The sequence below is a fragment of the Procambarus clarkii genome, chromosome 57, assembly GCF_040958095.1.
Source record: "Procambarus clarkii isolate CNS0578487 chromosome 57, FALCON_Pclarkii_2.0, whole genome shotgun sequence".
In the NCBI taxonomy this organism is placed as follows: domain Eukaryota; kingdom Metazoa; phylum Arthropoda; class Malacostraca; order Decapoda; family Cambaridae; genus Procambarus; species Procambarus clarkii.
The window spans coordinates 26,031,225-26,050,492 of record NC_091206.1 but is presented as its reverse complement, the minus strand read 5'-3'; the positions used below and the strand labels follow the sequence as shown (position 1 = coordinate 26,050,492).

At 50.9% G+C, this 19,268-nt stretch overlaps 1 protein-coding gene across 1 annotated transcript in view; it reads left to right on the top strand.

Annotated features, from left to right (window-relative positions):
* Window positions 1-9,455, top strand: part of LOC138353353 (WAP four-disulfide core domain protein 2-like) — a 164,747-nt gene extending 155,292 nt beyond the window's left edge. The window contains exon 5 of the mRNA XM_069306350.1: window positions 46-9,455. The gene's annotated coding sequence lies outside the window, so the exon portion shown is untranslated. The remainder of the gene's footprint in view (window positions 1-45) is intronic.
* Window positions 9,456-19,268: the final 9,813 nt, after the last annotated feature.

Sequence of the window (19,268 nt, the reverse complement as noted above, 5' to 3'; positions counted from 1 at the left end):
CTATTTATCAGTTTTCTTTATCATTTGCTATAAAATATTCCACAGGAAAAACTGCCCGTACCCAAATTCGTTTGGAAAAGTCTGCAAGCTGGTTTTGAACCACGATAGATCTCTTGCCGCCAGTGGTGGAGGAGGGACAAGGGCCGCCGGTGTTGTGCTGTGGCAGGCTGTGGTCTGGAGTGTGTGAACTAGCCTGTAGGAGCAGGTCATGGACAAGCTGCAGGCCTAAATTAAGGCCAACTGATGCCCTAAGCACAGCGCAACACTATACACCTTCACTGTCTAATTGACAACACAATAATTGTCAATTAGAGCTGATTGTGATGTATTATAATAAAAATTTGTGTTACTCTCAGCCTGGTCCCATAACGTTATTTATTGCTATCCTTTTTGTAATTTTATTTAGCATAAAACTTTATAAGTTGTTATATATATAGTTAACCCTATATAGGTAAGTTATAAAAGTAAACTAATTTTAATATCTGAAAAATATGCACATTTTTGACACTTCAATGTAATAAGGGAAAAATACAATACAAAACAAACTGAAAACGATGATTTATATTAAATAAATGTAGGTAAGCTTTTAGAGAAAAGATATTCTAGTGAAGCAGATGATGAGTCAAAATAACGTGGCTGAAGAATGTTGACCAAACCACACACTAGAATATGATAAGACGACGACGTTTCGATCCGTCCTGGGCCGAATCAGCGATGCTTCACTTCTGATTCCTACCATTCTCCTCCTCTTAAGAAAAGTGTCCTCGTCTCTCTTCCTCCGGGCTCTAGGCATCAGTGACCCTCAGTTTTTTTATTCTGAAATTTCCTTTATCTACAAATCTTTCTCTCGCCTTGGTTACCTTTTACATTTTATCACCTGTGCCTATTCTCAAGCTAAACGAAATTTCTTTTATCCAAAACCTGCTTCCAACACGCGTGCCACCGAGCTCTGCTTTCCCTTCATATCTGAACTTAAACATCTTACTAATACACTCCCCATTCCCCATCCGGCCCGTTGGCGCCGTGAGGGGTGGCTTAGTGGACGGCTGCTGGAATGTGATGCTCCGTGGGATAGTCCTCTATCCTTCTGTGGCCTTGCACTCCTGCTGCTGTCTTCTCTAATTGTGCTGGATCGCTTTTCCTTTTGTTTCGTTTTTCTCCCCCCTCTTCTCCTATCTGCTTGTCTTTTCCTGCTGACCTTTTGCTTGTTTTGGTTATTCCTTTGGACTTCTTCTATTTTGACGCCCGGGTGCTTGAGGAGGCATACGCTTGCACCCGTAGAACTGTACTACCCGACGTCTCGAGCGAGGGACTCTCGACTCTCGTTTTTCTTTTTATTGTCAATCTTTTATAAATGGCTCCTTTTATTGTCAATCCCCCTTTCGTCGCTGAACCTGATCTCGACGGACTGATGGTTCTTAAGGTGGCGTTTGCCAGGGCACCCCTGGGGGGCCCTGGCATGATCGGCAATAGCTTCCTGTATTGCACATTCTTGTAGCTTCCTGTAATAGCACATTCTTGGATGAATTTCTTTCTCTTCATCTATATGTCATTGAATGTTTCTTTGTACCCTCTCAGGCTCGTGGGGTGGGCGACCAAGCCCCCGAGTCGGCCTGTATTGGAAGACCGGGCTCTGTAGCCCCCGCTGCATTGGGCCCCGACCTTGCTCCTCCTATGACCGTCCTGAATTCTTCCCCCAGCTCCCCTCCCTTCTCTGTGGTTGGGTCGAGCCTCAAGCCCCCAGTGGTGACCACTTCGTCCCCTGGTGCGGCTAAGTCTCTCGTTGTGACTACTGCGCCTTTTGACCCCTCTCTCTCTGGGGGTTCTCACCGCCGTCAGCGCCACGGCCGCACTCGCTCGTTTCCTTCCTGTACTGATGCGTATCAGGCCTTATTTGGTCCTGCTTCGTGGGCCAAATACTTTGATCTCCTCTCTCTTGATTCTGCGCCTCCTGACGATTTCTCCCTCCATCGGCATCTCGTTGATTCCGTGGATGCATCTGTTACTTTCAACCCCACTCGTCTCGGTACACGTGTCGTTGCTGCTCCTTCTCAGGATGCAGCTTCCCGGTTGGCTGCCTTATCCTGCCTTGGCGAGATCCCTGTTCGGGTCTCAAAGAACCCTCGGCTGAATGCCAGTGTTGGCACTATTCTCCTCCCGCCCCATGTTGCAACCGGTGTTTGGAATCTGCAGGACTGCCACGATGACATTCGGCATATCCTTGATGCCCAAGGCCATTCTGTCCTCCAGGTAGACTCGTTTACTCGTCCCCCTCGTGGTCGTCGCCGTCAACCCCTTCGAGTGGTGAAGATCACCTTTGATGGTAGGACCCTTCCATCCTCTGTCATTCTTGCTGGTGCCAGGTGCTCTGTCCAGGAGTATATTCCTTCTCCTCGGCTTTGTAACAAGTGCTGGAGGTTTGGGCATGGTGCCCTCCGCTGCTCTGGGACTGTCTCTCTCTGTCCTTTGTGTGGGGGCGAAGGCCACTCTAAGTCGGAGTGTACTTCTCCCCAAGCTCGCTGCCTCAACTGCGGTGAGGCCCATCCTACCTTCTCCCGTGCCTGTATCCATTACAAGCTTGAGGCAGCCGTCCTCAACGTGAAGCACCGGGAGCGTTTATCTTTTCCCGAGGCGAGGTGCAAAGTTCGCCGGCTCCCGCCTTATGCTAACGTCTCTTATGCTCGCGTGTTGCGCTTTTCCTCTCCTCGTCCTTCCCACCTTCCTCAGACTCACAACCGTTTCCAGGCCTTGGACCCTGATGCGCCCACCGCCCCCTCCTCTGTTCCTTTGAGTTCTGTCCCGAAGGGTCCCCCTCCTGGTCCTCTGTCTGGGGTTCCTCTTCTTTCTACCCAGTCTGTCATGTCTCCTGTGTCTTCTTCCTCGTCTCTTTCCCATCCTTCTCCTCCATCTGTTGACTCTCCTCGCCGCCTGTCGGTGCAGGCGGATGTCCATTGCTCTCCTAACGGCCGTCGTGTGTGCTCTCGTTCAGCTTCTCCTGTTGAGAAGCTGGAATCCGTTGCCCGGTACGTAGTTGCTGGGACACCGGTCTCTTTACGTCAGAAGCGTAAGCCTGGCTCCTCTCCTTCCTCCTCCCCCCAGCGGGTAAGAAGGCTTCGCTTTCTTCCCCGGCCCCTACTACTGGCTCTATTGCTCCTTCCTCTCCCGTTTCAGTGGTTGCGCCCCATGTTCCTGCTATGGAGTTTTTTTTGGCCCCTGCTTCCCTCTCGGTTGCTGCCCTTGCTGAGGTGCGCTTCCCTCTTTCTACTCCCCCTCTTCCTGCTGCTGTCCTTGACTGCTCCTCTCCGTTGTTTCCCCCTCTTCCTCCTCCTCCGGACCCCGACCGCCCACCTCTGGCCTGTTCTCCCGCTTCCTTCCCTTTGTCTTTGCTCAGTTTACCCATGCCCCCTAACCCTGACTTTGCTGACCCTGATCCCGACCCTGATATTCTTTAACGTGCTATGTTGCTCTTTCGCCTTCGTTTCTTCCTTGTTCTCTGTTGTTGTCCTTTCTCTTCTCGTCGATGTCTATTCTTCAATGAAACGTTCGAGGTTATTACACCAATTTCCTCGAACTCCAACTTCTAATTTCGTGGTTTTCGCCCCTTTGTGTCTGTCTCCAGGAGCCGATGCTTGGTGCTCGTCCTGTTCGTTTTCATGGCTATTCCTTTCTCTCCCTCCCCCCCAGCCGTTGCTGGGGCTCCTAATTCTTCTGCTCTCTTGATTCGCGCTGATGTTCCCTTTGTCCCCTTACTTTTTCCTTCTCCTCTCCATTGTTCTGCTGCTCGTATCTTTGTGGGGAAATGGTACACAGTTTGTTCCATTTATCTCCTCCCCCGAGTGTCCCGCTTTCTCTTCCTGATTTGAAACACCTCCTGGACTCCTTGCTGGAGCCTGTGCTCCTGCTGGGTGATTTCAATTGTCGTCATTCTCTTTGGGGTGATGTTCTGACGAATACCCGAGGTCGCCTTCTTGAACCGTTTATCCTCTCTTCTTCCCTGTCTCTTCTGAATTCTGGTGAGCCCACTCATTTGGACTCTCGGACTCGCACCCTTTCCTGTCTTATCTTTCTCTCTGATTTTCTTCTCTTTACTTAGATTTCACGTGGCAGGTTCTTGATGACCTCCATGGCAGTGACCATTTCCCCACTCTTGTTTCCTTTTTCTCTTTTCGCCCTTCCCTCTCCTTCCCTAGGTGGCAGTTTGCTAAGGCGGACTTTAACCTATTTACCCTCAGTGCTGCTCTCTGTCCACTCCCTTCTGCCTCTACCTCGTGCTCTCCTCCTTTTTCGTGACACTGTCTTCGACGCTGCCCTCTGCTCTATTCCTCGCTCTTCCTCTCGGGGTCAGCGGAAGTGCGTTCCCTGGTGGAATGCAGACTGTGCTCGGGCTGTCCGCTGTAAGCGTGCAGCCTGGAAGAGGCACCGCCGTCGGCAGACGGCCGATTTTTTTCTTTTCTTTCGGAAAGCGAGTGTGGTGGCCAGTAGGGCCATCCGTACGGCTAAGCGTGAATGTTGGGCATCCTATGTCTCCACAATTACGTCCGAAACTCCTCTGCCACAGATCTGGAAGCGTATCCGCATGATAGCGGGTAAGCTCGTTCCCGATGTTTCACCGGTCCTTCACCTCCATGGTACTCTTGTGGCGGACTCGTTGCAGGTCGCTTCCGAACTGGGTTCCCACTTTTCTTCTGTTAGCTCTGGTCTTCATCTTCCCCAATCTTTCCTTCTTCGTAAACCTGTCCTTGAGTCTCGTCCTTTAGATTTCTGCACTCGTCTTCGGCTTCCCTATAATGATCCCTTCTCTCTCTCTGAACTTCGTTCTGCCCTGGCCCTCTGCGGTTCTATGGCGGCGGGCTCCGATGTTATTCATTATGAGATTCTTTGCCATCTCCCTACGTGCACGCCTCAGTATTTACTGAGTCTGTATAATCGGATCTGGGAGTCGTCGTCAGTCCCTGAGGAATGGCACGATGCCGTTGTCCTCCCTGTTCGCAAACCGGGGTCTCTGGGTACTTCCCCTAAGGACTTTCGCCCTATTGCCCTCACAAGTTGTGTCTGCAAACTCTTTGAACGTATGGTTAACGTTCGTCTGATGTGGTTCCAGGAACACCATCACCTCCTCTCCCCTTCTCAATTTGGTTTCCGCAAGTGCCGCAGCACGACAGATGTCCTGGTGAACTTGGAGGTCTATATTCGTACTGCTTTTGCTGCGAAGACCTCCATAGTTGCCGTCCTTTTTGACCTGTAAAAGGCTTACGACACCACTTGGCGATATCATATTCTATCTCAACTTCATTCTTTTGGCCTTCATGGTCATCTCCCTCTCTTTCTCCGCAGCTTCCTTTCTCGTCGTTCCTTTCGGGTGCGACTTGGTACCGCTCTCTCTACCTCTTTTCAGCAATACGAAGGTGTGCCCCAAGGTAGTGTTCTGAGCACTACTCTTTTTCTGGTTGCCCGCAATGGTCTTCTTTTCTCTCTTCCTTCAGGTGTCTTCTCCGCTCTCTATGTCGATGATCTTACCCTTTGCTGTCAGGGTGATGATTCGCCTCTCCTTCAGCGCTGACTTCAACTTGCAATTGATGCCGTGTCGTCTTGGGCCACAGATCATGGCTTCAAGTTCTCTACTTCTAAGATTTGTGCCATGACTTTTACTCGGAAACGTGTCGTTCTTCGTCCCTCTTTGACACTTTATGGTCATCCCCTTGAGTACAAAGATTCCGCGAAGCTTTTGGGGTTATTCCTTGACACTCGTTTGTCTTGGTCGTCCCATACCTCTTACCTCCGTGTTGAGTGCTCTAAGGCCCTTACCCTCCTTCGGGAATTGTCCCATACTTCTTGGGGGGCAGATAGGCGCACTCTCCTTGCTTTACATTCCTCTCTCGTCCTGTCTAAGCTCGATTATGGTTGCCCTGCTTACTCGTCTGCTTCTCCTTCTACTCTTCGCCGTCTTGATGCTTTGCACCATACTGGGTTGCGCCTCAGTTCTGGTGCCTTTCGTTCGACTCCCGTCCTTAGCTTGTATGTTGACACTGGCTTCCTGTCTCTCCAGGACCGCCGTGATCGCCACTGTCTTCGCTATCTTGCACGGTCCTTACAACATCCTTCCTCTCGCCTCTGTCGTGTTTTAACTTTTACCTCTCCTGCGGTTCCTGTTCCTCTTCACCACGTCCCTCTTTCTGTCCGGTTATCTCGCCTACAGGATTCTCTTTCCGTTCGTAGTTCTAATGTTTCTTCTCGTGTTGTTCCTTCTTTTCCCCTGTGGAGAGTCCCCCTTCCACGATTTTGTACATCCTTGACCCGCATCACTAAAGCTTTTACTCCTCCTACGGTTCTAAAACGCCTTTTCCTTGAGCACTTTTCTTCTCACTCCCGCTCCGTTTCTGTCTTCACCGATGGGTCTAAGTCTGCGGACAGTGTTGGCTACTCTGTTGTTTTTCCTGATCGCACTTATGTGTCGCTTACCTCCAGAGACTAGCATCTTTACAGCGGAGCTTTATGCTATTCTCTATGCTCTTCGTCTCCTGCTTTCTCGTTGTCAGTCTTCCTTTGTAGTTGTTGTTGACTCTCGTAGTGCCCTCATGGCTCTCGGGTCCTTTAATCCAATTCATCCAGTAGTTGTCGAGATCCAGCATTGGCTGTTTCTTGTTCACAGTAAATTTAAGTCGGTTGAGTTTTGTTGGGTTCCCAGCCATATTGGTGTGTCTTTAAATGAGCGTGCGGATGCTGCCGCCAAGGAAGCTGTCCGCTCTTGTCCCATCTCTCGTAAAGGTATTCCATATTCCGACTTTTACTCGGTTATTCATTCCTCCGTCCTTACCCATTGGCAGGCTTCTTGATCGTCTGTTACTGGTAACAAACTACGTACTCTTAAGTGTTGTGTTTCCTCGTGGTCGTCCTCCTACCACCGTAACCGGCGATGGGAAACAGCTCTGGCGAGGTTGCGTATTGGCCATACTCACTTCACCCATGGTCACTTGATGGAGCGCCGCCCTGCTCCTTATTGTCCTAGTTGCATTGTCCCTCTTACGGTCGTGCATGTCCTTTTTGAATGTCCTGACTTCCAGGACAAGCGTGTGTCTTGCTATCTGACCGCCCCTCGCGGTCACTTGTCCCTCAATAGAATTCTTGGTGACTCGGATACTTTTGATATCGTTCGCCTTATGTGTTTTTGTTCTCGTATTGGCATCCTTGGTGATATTTAGCGCCTTCTGATTATTCCGCACATTTGATGGTGCTACATAGCCTTCCCGGTTTGGTGCCTTCTTTTGATAATTACTTACTTACTTACTTACTAATACACTTCGTCCTCTTGACATAGTAGTAGGCATCCTTCAGTCTCGGAAGACTATGGAGTTGCGTCCTGACAGGGCGCAAAGCCTGGGTAGGTAGATATGGAGAAGCTATTACCCATGCAGCAGGTCCCCCCTCTCCACATTGCTGAAATTATCCAATAGAAAGGCAAATGCCAATACACATGGCTCCAGCAACGTCGCAGGAGCTGCCAGAACGAGGTCGACGTCAACAACGAACTGCCTTAGGGGCTCCAACTCCGGATTTTTCCTCGAGGTTGACTCCTGAAGCCTTTCCCAAAAAAGGGGTATGGCCGCAAGGCAGCGGAGGTTTAAAATCAGGATTTTCCTTCCGCTAGATGGGCTGCCTTCCCAGGCTATCGAGTCCCATCTACCCGGAGCAGCTGGTTTGAAGGCGCCAGAGGCACGCCCTCGCCCCTTCTCCTGTCGGTAAAAGCAGTTCCGCCGGACTTAAAGACTAAGCCACCCGTGCAGGCCAGGAGTTGGACTTGGTTGTCAGAGGCTATTGGAGGCGCATGCCATATAGGAGCATTTTATAGGTCATGGGAGCTCGTCCCCATTACCACCCCCTGGCTATGACAACCCCTTGGAACCTCTTGACATAAAGCTCGCCTTTCGACAAACTATCACTCTTCGTACTAATCTTGTTCACACTTCTCCTGCTTCTAATGCTGCTGGTTACTGTATTTCCTGTTCGTCTTGTCCTCTCCAATACTTTGGGGAAACTGGCCGTACACTAGATGACAGACTTAAGGAACACAAAAGAAGTGTTAAGTCTGTAGACACAAACAATGCTCTCTTCTGTCATGTTAGGGATTCTAATCATCTTATTGATTGGTCTAAAATAATCTTTCCTGCCTCTACTCTTCACAGACGCCGCCTTGTCGAATCGGCTCTAATACACAACCTACCCAACACGATCCTTAGTCCTGGCTTTGTTACTGTTGACTCTTCCTTTCACAGTACACACTCAGATGCTCCAACCTCTCTAACAAACATGACCTAATATGAGCCTACCCTTTGTTTGTTTCTTTCTCTTCATTTTGCTTTTACTTTCTCTTTCGTTCCTATTTACTTCTTTTATTGTCTAATGACAATGATTATCTAATACTCTTTATTACCCCCTATCTTTCGCCTTACTTTTATCTTCCTCCAAGATTTCCTCCTCCTCACCTCATTCTTGCCTTACTTATGCCCATCACCAATTTCGTCTCTTCACAATCGACTTTATAATGGTCCAGAACGGACCGAACCGTCGTCGTCTTTTTATCTTCTAGCGTGTGGTTTGGTCAACATATTCTAGAAAAAATATAATTATTTGAACAATACAAAAATAAATTTTATTCCATTGCATTCTAGCCTTGGAGATACATAACATATCTTCATACACGGATCTTCATACATAGCATATAATACACGGATTAAAAGTTGCTTATTGTTGGCTACTTAAACTTAATTTATGCTTTAAGAACTTTTCTCCTACTGTCTTTAATTGTAGTCTATGCTGAAGTTTTCAAATCTCGACTTGATCATTAACGATAACAATATACGAATGCTAATATCTACATTTTGAAACGTACCATGAATACTTTCTTATACAATTATTTTATTAAGTTATGAGTGCTGAATCTTGTGTTGACAATTGTTGTTGCTGCACTGAACTTATATCGCATAAGCAGGAGATTGGTGGTGGTTGAATGGTTGCTAAAATGATAATTTTTAGTAAGAGATTTGGGTTCCTCTTGGCTCCTGGGAACGCGATTCAATTGCTGCTGGACGTCGTCCGTAATGGATGTGTCATGAAGGTTTGTGGTAATTTCACATCAAGTTAAGTGTACCTCTTCTCTACCAACGCACCAGCCACCAGTCTCATGTTATTATTGTTGCGTGTAACTGCTACTCTGGCCATAATCCACTGTTATTGTGTTGTATGGGTTTATGGCCAGAGAGGATTTCTCATGTACTGAGGGCTAAGGGATAATTCAAAATGTTCACCTCCTTCAGAGGTGGTAGGCCTACCTATAGTATTTTGTTTGTGAGTCGTACGCCAGCCTATGTGGAGTCTTGTCCCATAATGTAAAGGTAGATAGATATTGCACCGGGCTTTGTAATGGGAAGGTCTTTAGTGAAATAAAATAATAGATGATACGATAATTTTTTGAATGTCCATTGTGGGGTGAGGTAATCATATCTCTCAGCAGCAAACTTTTAGAAGCAACTTCCCTGGGGACCGGCCCTTCCCTCCGCTTAACTGTGGGCTTGCTACATTATCACTTAATTTACTATTCAGTCCAGTAGCACAGTAGACTGATCATATTGAATGAAAGGAGTGACCACCAATACGAGAACAAGGACCCTGTAATAGGAGTTATAACAGGTGTAACCTATGAGAGAAGCATCACTTAGCTCTTGACAACACTGGACGTAGCTTGTTGCTTCAGCAGGTGTTGAAGTCATATTATTATTTGGCTCATCTCATACGAAAGGCAATATGTCCGCTGTTTGTTCGTCTGACCTCTTCTTTTCACCTGACATTCTAGTTGGTCAATAATTGTGTAAAAATTCAGCCCATCCTCCTGTTTAGGTAGTACTTATAATAACGATGACGACCATCGTACATATATTGACGTAAAAGGCAAATAGGCAGTAGAAATCGGTACTACTAAATTTGGACCAACCAAGAAAGTTTTGTATTTTTGTAGCAAACTTCAACATAAATTAAAAGTCAAACTAACTTAAGCTAACCTTCCTAGGCCTAATACACGCTATCAGAGGCCTATTTTAGCACATATATATGTACTATAATTGGCCTAGGAATATTTAAATCTGCTTTTTAGGATTTTCAGACAATAAAGTGAATATTACCAAGTTCTACTATACTTTACGTCAATATATGTACAATGATCCACATAGCTACATAAAAAACTAAACAGGAAGATGGGTTGAAAAATTGATGATGCTAAATTTATCTCTGAGCGTCATGAATTCTTCAGGGGCATCTCCGTCATTAGTGACCTTCAGGGGCATCTCCGTCATCAGTGACCTTCAGGGGCATCTCCGTCATCAGTGACCTTCAGGAGCATCTCCGTCATCAGTGACCTTCAGGAGCATCTCCGTCATCAGTGACCTTCAGGGGCATCTCCGTCATTAGTGACCTTCAGGTGCATCTCCGTCATCAGTGACCTTCAGGAGCATCTCCGTCATCAGTGACCTTCAGGGGCATCTCCGTCATTAGTGACCTTCAGGTGCATCTCCGTCATCAGTGACCTTCAGGGGCATCTCCGTCATTAGTGACCTTCAGGTGCATCTCCGTCATCAGTGACCTTCAGGAGCATCTCCGTCATCAGTGACCTTCAGGAGCATCTCCGTCATCAGTGACCTTCAGGGGCATCTCCGTCATTAGTGACCTTCAGGTGCATCTCCGTCATCAGTGACCTTCAGGAGCATCTCCGTCATCAGTGACCTTCAGGGGCATCTCCGTCATTAGTGACCTTCAGGTGCATCTCCGTCATCAGTGACCTTCAGGGGCATCTCCGTCATTAGTGACCTTCAGGTGCATCTCCGTCATCAGTGACCTTCAGGAGCATCTCCGTCATCAGTGACCTTCAGGGGCATCTCCGTCATTAGTGACCTTCAGGTGCATCTCCGTCATCAGTGACCTTCAGGGGCATCTCCGTCATCAGTGACCTTCAGGGGCATCTCCGTCATTAGTGACCTTCAGGTGCATCTCCGTCATTAGTGACCTTCAGGGGCATCTCCATCATTAGTGACCTTCAGGTACGGCGCCGTCATTAGTGACCTTCAGGTACGGCGCCGTCATTAGTGACCTTCAGGTACGGCGCCATCATTAGTGACCTTCAGGTACGGCGCCGTCATTAGTGACCTTCAGGTACGGCGCCGTCATTAGTGACCTTCAGGTACGGCGCCGTCATTAGTGACCTTCAGGTACGGCGCCGTCATTTGTGACCTTCAGGTACGGCGCCGTCATTAGTGACCTTCAGGTACGGCGCCGTCATTTGTGACCTTCAGGTACGGCGCCGTCATTAGTGACCTTCAGGTACGGCGTTGTCATTAGTGACCTTCAGGTACGGCGTTGTCATTAGTGACCTTCAGGTACGGCGTTGTCATTAGTGACCTTCAGGTACGGCGTTGTCATTAGTGACCTTCAGGTACGGCGTTGTCATTAGTGACCTTCAGGTACGGCGTTGTCATTAGTGACCTTCAGGTACGGCGTTGTCATTAGTGACCTTCAGGTACGGCGTTGTCATTAGTGACCTTCAGGTACGGCGTTGTCATTAGTGACCTTCAGGTACGGCGTTGTCATTAGTGACCTTCAGGTACGGCGTTGTCATTAGTGACCTTCAGGTACGGTTCAATTATAATCAACACCTGTGGTAGTATTTCCTTCGCAAAACTTGATTTGCTCTATGAAAGGTTTGCAAAATCTTATCTGAAAAGCTCGGTATAAAAAAGTAATTTTAAAGTCTTGCATCTTATTTGTATAATTGATTGTCTTCTAGAGTCTCCCCTTGTGTGGTGCGCTTCCCCTTGTGTGGTGCGTCTCCCCTTGTATGGTGCGTCTCCCATTGTGTTGTGCGTCTCCCCTTGTATGGTGCGTCTAACCTTGTGTGGTGCGTCTCCCCTTGTGTGGTGCGTCTCCCCTTGTGTGGTGTGTCTCCCCTAGGGTGGTGTGTCTCCCCTTGTGTGGGGAGTCTCCCCTTGTGTGGTGTGTCTCTCTTTGTGTGGTGTGCCTCCCCTTATGTGGTGTGTCTCCCCTTGTGTGGTGTGTCTCCCCTTGTGTGGGGAGTCTCCCCTTGTGTGGTGTGTCTCCCTTTGTGTGGTGTGCCTCCCCTTATGTGGTGTGTCTCCCCTTGTGTGGTGTGTCTCCCCTTGTGTTCTGCGTCTCCCCTTGTGTGGTGTGTCTCCCCTTGTGTGGTGTGTCTCTTCTTGTGTGGTGCGTCTCCCCTTGTGTGGTGTGTCTCCCCTTGTGTTGTGCGTCTCCCCTTGTGTGGTGTGTCTCCCCTTGTGTGGTGTGTCTCTTCTTGTGTGGTGCGTCTCACCTTGTGTGGTGTGTCTCTCCTTGTGTTGTGCGTCTCCCCTTGTGTGGAGTGTCTCCCCTTGTGTGGTGCGTCTCCCCATGTGTGGTGCGTCTCCCCTTGTGTGGTGTGTCTCCCCTTATGTGGTGTGTCTCCCCTTGTGTGGTGTGTCTCCCCTTGTGTGGTGTGTCTCCCCTAGTGTGGTGTGTCTCCCCTTGTGTGGTGTGTCTCCCCTTGTGTTGTGTCTCCCCTAGTGTGGTGTGTCTCCCCTTGTGTGGTGAGTCTCCCCTTGTGTGGTGTGTCTCCCTTTGTGTGGTGTGTCTCCCTTTGTGTGGTGTGTCTCCCCCTTGTGTTGTGCGTCTCCACTTGTGTGGTGTGTCTCCCCTTGTGTGGTGTGTCTACCCTTGTGTGGTGTGTCTCTTCTTGTGTGGTGCGTCTCCCCTTGTGTGGTGTGTCTCCCCTTGTGTTGTGCGTCTCCCCTTGTGTGGAGTGTCTCCCCTTGTGTGGTGCGTCTCCCCATGTGTGGTGCGTCTTCCGTTGTGTGGTACGTCTCCCCTTGTGTGGTGTGTCTCCCCTTGTGTGGTGTGTCTCCCCTTATGTGGTGTGTCTCCCCTTGTGTGGTGTGTCTCCCCTTGTGTGGTGTGTCCCCCCTAGTGTGGTGTGTCTCCCCTTGTGTGGTATGTCTCCCCTTGTGTGGTGTGTCTCTTCTTGTGTGGTGTGCCACCCCTTGTGTGGTATGTCTCCCATTGTGTGGTGCGTCTCCCCTTGTATGGTGAGTCTCCCCTTGTGTTGTGCGTCTCCCCTTGTATGGTGCGTCTCCCCTTGTGTGGTGTGTCTCCCCTTGTGTGGTGTGTCTCCCCTTGTATGGTGCGTCTCCCCTTGTGTGGTGCGTCTCCCATTGTGTTGTGCGTCTCCCCTTGTATGGTGCGTCTCCCATTGTGTTGTGCGTCTCCCCTTGTATGGTGCGTCTCCCCTTGTATGGTGCGTCTCCCCTTGTGTGGTGCGTCTCCCCTAGTTTGGTGTGTCTCCCCTTGTGTGGTGAGTCTCCCCTTGTGTGGTGTATCTCCCCTTGTGTGGTGTGTCTCCCCCTTTGTGTGTTGTGTCTCCCCGATGTGTTGTGTCTCCCCTTGTGTGGTGTGTGTCTCAACTTGTGTGGTGTGTCTCTCGTTGTGTGATGTGTCTCCCAATTGTGTGGTGTGTCTCCTAATATTGTGCTGTGTCTTCCCTTGTGTGATGTGTCTCCTCATTGTGTGATGTGTCTCCTCTAGTGTGGTGTGTCTCACCTTGTGTGGTGTGTCTCCCTTTGTGTGGTGTGTCTCCCCTTGTGTGCTGTGTCTCCCCTTGTGTGGTGTGTCTCCCCTTGTGTGGTGTGTCTCCCCTTGTGTGGTGTGTCTCCCTTTGTGTGCTGTGTCTCCTTCTTGCGTGGTGTGTCTCCCCTTGTGTGGTGTGTCTCATCTTGTGTGGTGTGTCTCCCCTTGTGTGGTGTGTCTCCTCTTGTGTGGTGTGTCTCCCCTTATGAGGTGTATCTCCCCTTGTGTGATGTGTCTCCCCTTGTGTGGTGTGTCTCTCGTTGTGTGATGTGTCTCCCAATTGTGTGGTTTGTTTCCCAATTGTGTGCTGTGTCTCCCCTTGTGTGATGTGTCTCCCCTTGTGTGGTGTGTCTCTTCTTGTGTGGTGCGTCTCCCCTTGTGTGGTGTGTCTCCCCTTGTGTTGTGCGTCTCCCCTTGTGTGGAGTGTCTCCCCTTGTGTTGTGCGTCTCCCCTTGTGTGGTGTGTCTCCCTTTGTGTGGTGTGTCTCCCCTTGTGTGCTGTGTCTCCCCTTGTGTGTTGTGTCTCCCCTTGTGTGGTGTGTCTCCCCTTGTGTGGTGTGTCTCCCTTTGTGTGCTGTGTCTCCTTCTTGCGTGGTGTGTCTCCCCTTGTGTGGTGTGTCTCATCTTGTGTGGTGTGTCTCCCCTTGTGTGGTGTGTCTCCCCTTGTGTGGTGTGTCTCCCCTTATGAGGTGTATCTCCCCTTGTGTGATGTGTCTCCCCTTGTGTGGTGTGTCTCTCGTTGTGTGATGTGTCTCCCAATTGTGTGGTTTGTTTCCCAATTGTGTGCTGTGTCTCCCCTTGTGTGATGTGTCTCCCCTTGTGTGGTGTGTCTCCCCTTGTGTGGTGTGTCTCTTCTTGTGTGGTGCGTCTCCCCTTGTGTGGTGTGTCTCCTCTTGTGTTGTGCGTCTCCCCTTGTGTGGAGTGTCTCCCCTTGTGTGGTGTCTCTCGAAGTGTGGTGCGTCTCCCCTTGTGTGGTACGTCTCCCCTTATGTGGTGTGTCTCCCCTTGTGTGGTGTGTCTCCCCTTGTGTGGTGTGTCTCCCCTAGTGTGGTGTGTCTCCCCTTGTGTGGTGTGTCTCCCCTTGTGTGGTGTGTCTCTACTTGTGTGGTGTGCCACCCCCTGTGTGGTGTGTCTCCCATTGTGTGGTGCATCTCCCCTTGTATGGTGCGTCTCCCCTTGTGTTGTGCGTCTCCCCTTGTATGGTGCGTCTCCCCTTGTGTGGTGTGTCTCCCCTTGTGTGGTGTGTCTCCCCTTGTATGGTGCGTCTCCCCTTGTGTGGTGCGTCTCCCATTGTGTTGTGCGTCTCCCCTTGTATGGTGCGTCTCCCATTGTGTTGTGCGTCTCCCCTTGTATGGTGCGTCTCCCCTTGTATGGTGCGTCTCCCCTTATGTGGTGTGTCTCCCCTTGTGTGGTGTGTCTCCCCTTGTATGGTGCGTCTCCCCTTGTGTGGTGCGTCTCCCATTGTGTTGTGCGTCTCCCCTTGTATGGTGCGTCTCCCATTGTGTTGTGCGTCTCCCCTTGTGTGGTGGGTCTCCCATTGTGTGGTGCGTCTCCCCTTGTGTGGTGCGTCTCCCCTTATGTGGTGTGTCTTTCCTTATGTGGTGTGTCTCCCCTTGTGTGGTGTGTTTCCCCTAGTGTGGTGTGTCTCCCCTTGTATGGTGTTTCTCCCCTTCTGTGGTGCGTCTCCCCTTGTGTGATGCGTCTCCCCTTGTGTGGTGTGTCTCCCCTTGTGTGGTGTGTCTCTTCTTGTGTGGTGTGCCACCCCTTGTGTGGTGTGTCTCCCATTGTGTGGTGCGTCCCCCCTTGTATGGTGCGTCTCCCCTTGTGTTGTGCGTCTCCCCTTGTATGGTGCGTCTCCCCTTGTGTGGTGTGTCTCCCCTTGTGTGGTGTGTCTCCCCTTGTATGGTGCGTCTCCCCTTTTGTGGTGCGTCTCCCATTGTGTTGTGCGTCTCCCCTTATGAGGTGTATCTCCCCTTGTGTGATGTGTCTCCCCTTGTGTGGTATGTCTCTCGTTGTGTGATGTGTCTCCCAATTGTGTGGTTTGTTTCCCAATTGTGTGCTGTGTCTCCCCTTGTGTGATGTGTCTCCCCTTGTGTGGTGTGTCTCCCCTTGTGTGGTGTGTCTCTTCTTGTGTGGTGCGTCTCCCCTTGTGTGGTACGTCTCCCCTTATGTGGTGTGTCTCCCCTTGTGCGGTGTGTCTCATCTTGTGTGGTGTGTCTCCCCTTGTGTGGTGTGTCTCCCCTTGTGTGGTGTGTCTCCCCTTATGAGGTGTATCTCCCCTTGTGTGATGTGTCTCCCCTTGTGTGGTGTGTCTCTCGTTGTGTGATGTGTCTCCCAATTGTGTGGTTTGTTTCCCAATTGTGTGCTGTGTCTCCCCTTGTGTGATGTGTCTCCCCTTGTGTGGTGTGTCTCCCCTTTTGTGGTGTGTCTCTTCTTGTGTGGTGCGTCTCCCCTTGTGTGGTGTGTCTCCCCTTGTGTTGTGCGTCTCCCCTTGTGTGGAGTGTCTCCCCTTGTGTGGTGCGTCTCTCGAAGTGTGGTGCGTCTCCTCTTGTGTGGTACGTCTCCCCTTATGTGGTGTGTCTCCCCTTGTGTGGTGTGTCTCCCCTTGTGTGGTGTGTCTCCCCTAGTGTGGTGTCTCTCCCCTTGTGTGGTGTCTCCCCTTGTGTGGTGTGTCTCTTCTTGTGTGGTGTGCCACCCCCTGTGTGGTGTGTCTCCCATTGTGTGGTGCGTCTCCCCTTGTATGGTGCGTCTCCCCTTGTGTTGTGCGTCTCCCCTTGTATGGTGCGTCTCCCCTTGTGTGGTGTGTCTCCCCTAGTGTGGTGTGTCTCCCCTTGTATGGTGCGTCTCCCCTTGTGTGGTGCGTCTCCCATTGTGTTGTGCGTCTCCCCTTGTATGGTGCGTCTCCTATTGTGTTGTGCGTCTCCCCTTGTATGGTGCGTCTCCCCTTGTATGGTGCGTCTCCCCTTGTGTGGTGTGTCTCCCCTTGTGTGGAGTGTCTCCCCTTTTATGGTGCGTCTCCCCTAGTGTGGTGCGTCTCCCATTGTGTTGTGCGTCTCCCCTTGTATGGTGCGTCTCCCATTGTGTTGTGCGTCTCCCCTTGTGTGGTGCGTCTCCCATTGTGTGGTGCGTCTCCCCTTGTGTGGTGCGTCTCCCCTTATGTGGTGTGTCTTTCCTTATGTGGTGTGTCTCCCCTTGTGTGGTGTGTTTCCCCTAGTGTGGTGTGTCTCCCCTTGTATGGTGCGTCTCCCCTTCTGTGGTGCGTCTCCCCTTGTGTGGTGCGTCTCCCCTTGTGTGGTGTGTCTCCCCTTGTGTGGTGTGTCTCTTCTTGTGTGGTGTGCCACCCCTTGTGTGGTGTGTCTCCCATTGTGTGGTGCGTCCCCCCTTGTATGGTGCGTCTCCCCTTGTGTTGTGCGTCTCCCCTTGTATGGTGCGTCTCCCCTTGTGTGGTGTGTCTCCCCTTGTGTGGTGTGTCTCCCCTTGTATGGTGCGTCTCACCTTTTGTGGTGCGTCTCCCATTATGTTGTGCGTCTCCCCTTGTATGGTGCGTCTCCCCTTGTATGGTGCGTCTCCAGTTGTGTGGTGTGTCTCCCCTTGAGTGGTGTGTCTCCCCTAGTATGGTGCGTCTCCCCTTGTGTGGTGCGTCTCCCATTGTGTTGTGCGTCTCCCCTTGTATGGTGCGTCTCCCGTTGTGTTGTGCGTCTCCCCTTGTGTGGCGCGTCTCCCATTTTGTGGTGCGTCTCCCCTTGTGTGGTGCGTCTCCCCTTATGTGGTGTGTCTCCCCTTATGTGGTGTGTCTCCCCTTGTGTGGTGTGTTTCCCCTAGTGTGGTGTGTCTCCCCTTGTATGGTGCGTTTCCCCTTATGTGGTGCGTCTCCCCTTATGTGGTGTGTCTCCCCTTGTGTGGTGAGTCTCCACTTGTGTGGTGCGTGTCCCCTTGTATGGTGAGTCTCCCCTTGTGTTGTGCGTCTCCCCTTGTATGGTGCGTCTCCCCTTGTGTGGTGTGTCTCCCCTTGTGTGGTGTGTCTCCCCTTGTATGGTGCGTCTCCCCTTGTGTGGTGCGTCTCCCATTGTGTTGTGCGTCTCCCCTTGTATGGTGCGTCTCCCATTGTGTTGTGCGTCTCCCCTTGTATGGTGCGTCTCCCCTTGTATGGTGCGTCTCCCCTTGTGTGGTGCGTCTCCCCTAGTTTGGTGTGTCTCCCCTTGTGTGGTGAGTCTCCCCTTGTGTGGTGTATCTCCCCTTGTGTGGTGTGTCTCCCCCTTGTGTGTTGTGTCTCCCCGTTGTGTTGTGTCTCCCCTTGTGTGGTGTGTGTCTCAACTTGTGTGGTGTGTCTCTCGTTGTGTGATGTGTCTCCCAATTGTGTGGTGTGTCTCCTAATATTGTGCTGTGTCTTCCCTTGTGTGATGTGTCATCTCATTGTGTGATGTGTCTCCTCTAGTGTGGTGTGTCTCACCTTGTGTGGTGTGTCTCCCTTTGTGTGGTGTGTCTCCCCTTGTGTGCTGTGTCTCCCCTTGTGTGGTGTGTCTCCCCTTGTGTGGTGTGTCTCCCCTTGTGTGGTGTGTCTCCCTTTGTGTGCTGTGTCTCCTTCTTGCGTGGTGTGTCTCCCCTTGTGTGGTGTGTCTCATCTTGTGTGGTGTGTCTCCCCTTGTGTGGTGTGTCTCCTCTTGTGTGGTGTGTCTCCCCTTATGAGGTGTATCTCCCCTTGTGTGATGTGTCTCCCCTTGTGTGGTGTGTCTCTCGTTGTGTGATGTGTCTCCCAATTGTGTGGTTTGTTTCCCAATTGTGTGCTGTGTCTCCCCTTGTGTGATGTGTCTCCCCTTGTGTGGTGTGTCTCCCCTTGTGTGGTGTGTCTCTTCTTGTGTGGTGCGTCTCCTCTTGTGTGGTGTGTCTCCCCTTGTGTTGTGCGTCTCCCCTTGTGTGGAGTGTCTCCCCTTGTGTTGTGCGTCTCCCCTTGTGTGGTGTGTCTCCCTTTGTGTGGTGTGTCTCCCCTTGTGTGCTGTGTCTCCCCTTGTGTGTTGTGTCTCCCCTTGTGTGGTGTGTCTCCCCTTGTGTGGTGTGTCTCCCTTTGTGTGCTGTGTCTCCTTCTTGCGTGGTGTGTCTCCCCTTGTGTGGTGTGTCTCATCTTGTGTGGTGTGTCTCCCCTTGTGTGGTGTGTCTCCCCTTGTGTGGTGTGTCTCCCCTTATGAGGTGTATCTCCCCTTGTGTGATGTGTCTCCCCTTGTGTGGTGTGTCTCTCGTTGTGTGATGTGTCTCCCAATTGTGTGGTTTGTTTCCCAATTGTGTGCTGTGTCTCCCCTTGTGTGATGTGTCTCCCCTTGTGTGGTGTGTCTCCCCTTGTGTGGTGTGTCTCTCGAAGTGTGGTGCGTCTCCATTTGTGTGGTACGTCTCCCCTTATGTGGTGTGTCTCCCCTTGTGTGGTGTGTCTCCCCTTGTGTGGTGTGTCTCCCCTAGTGTGGTGTGTCTCCCCTTGTGTGGTGTGTCTCCCCTTGTGTGGTGTGTCTCTACTTGTGTGGTGTGCCACCCCCTGTGTGGTGTGTCTCCCATTGTGTGGTGCATCTCCCCTTGTATGGTGCGTCTCCCCTTGTGTTGTGCGTCTCCCCTTGTATGGTGCGTCTCCCC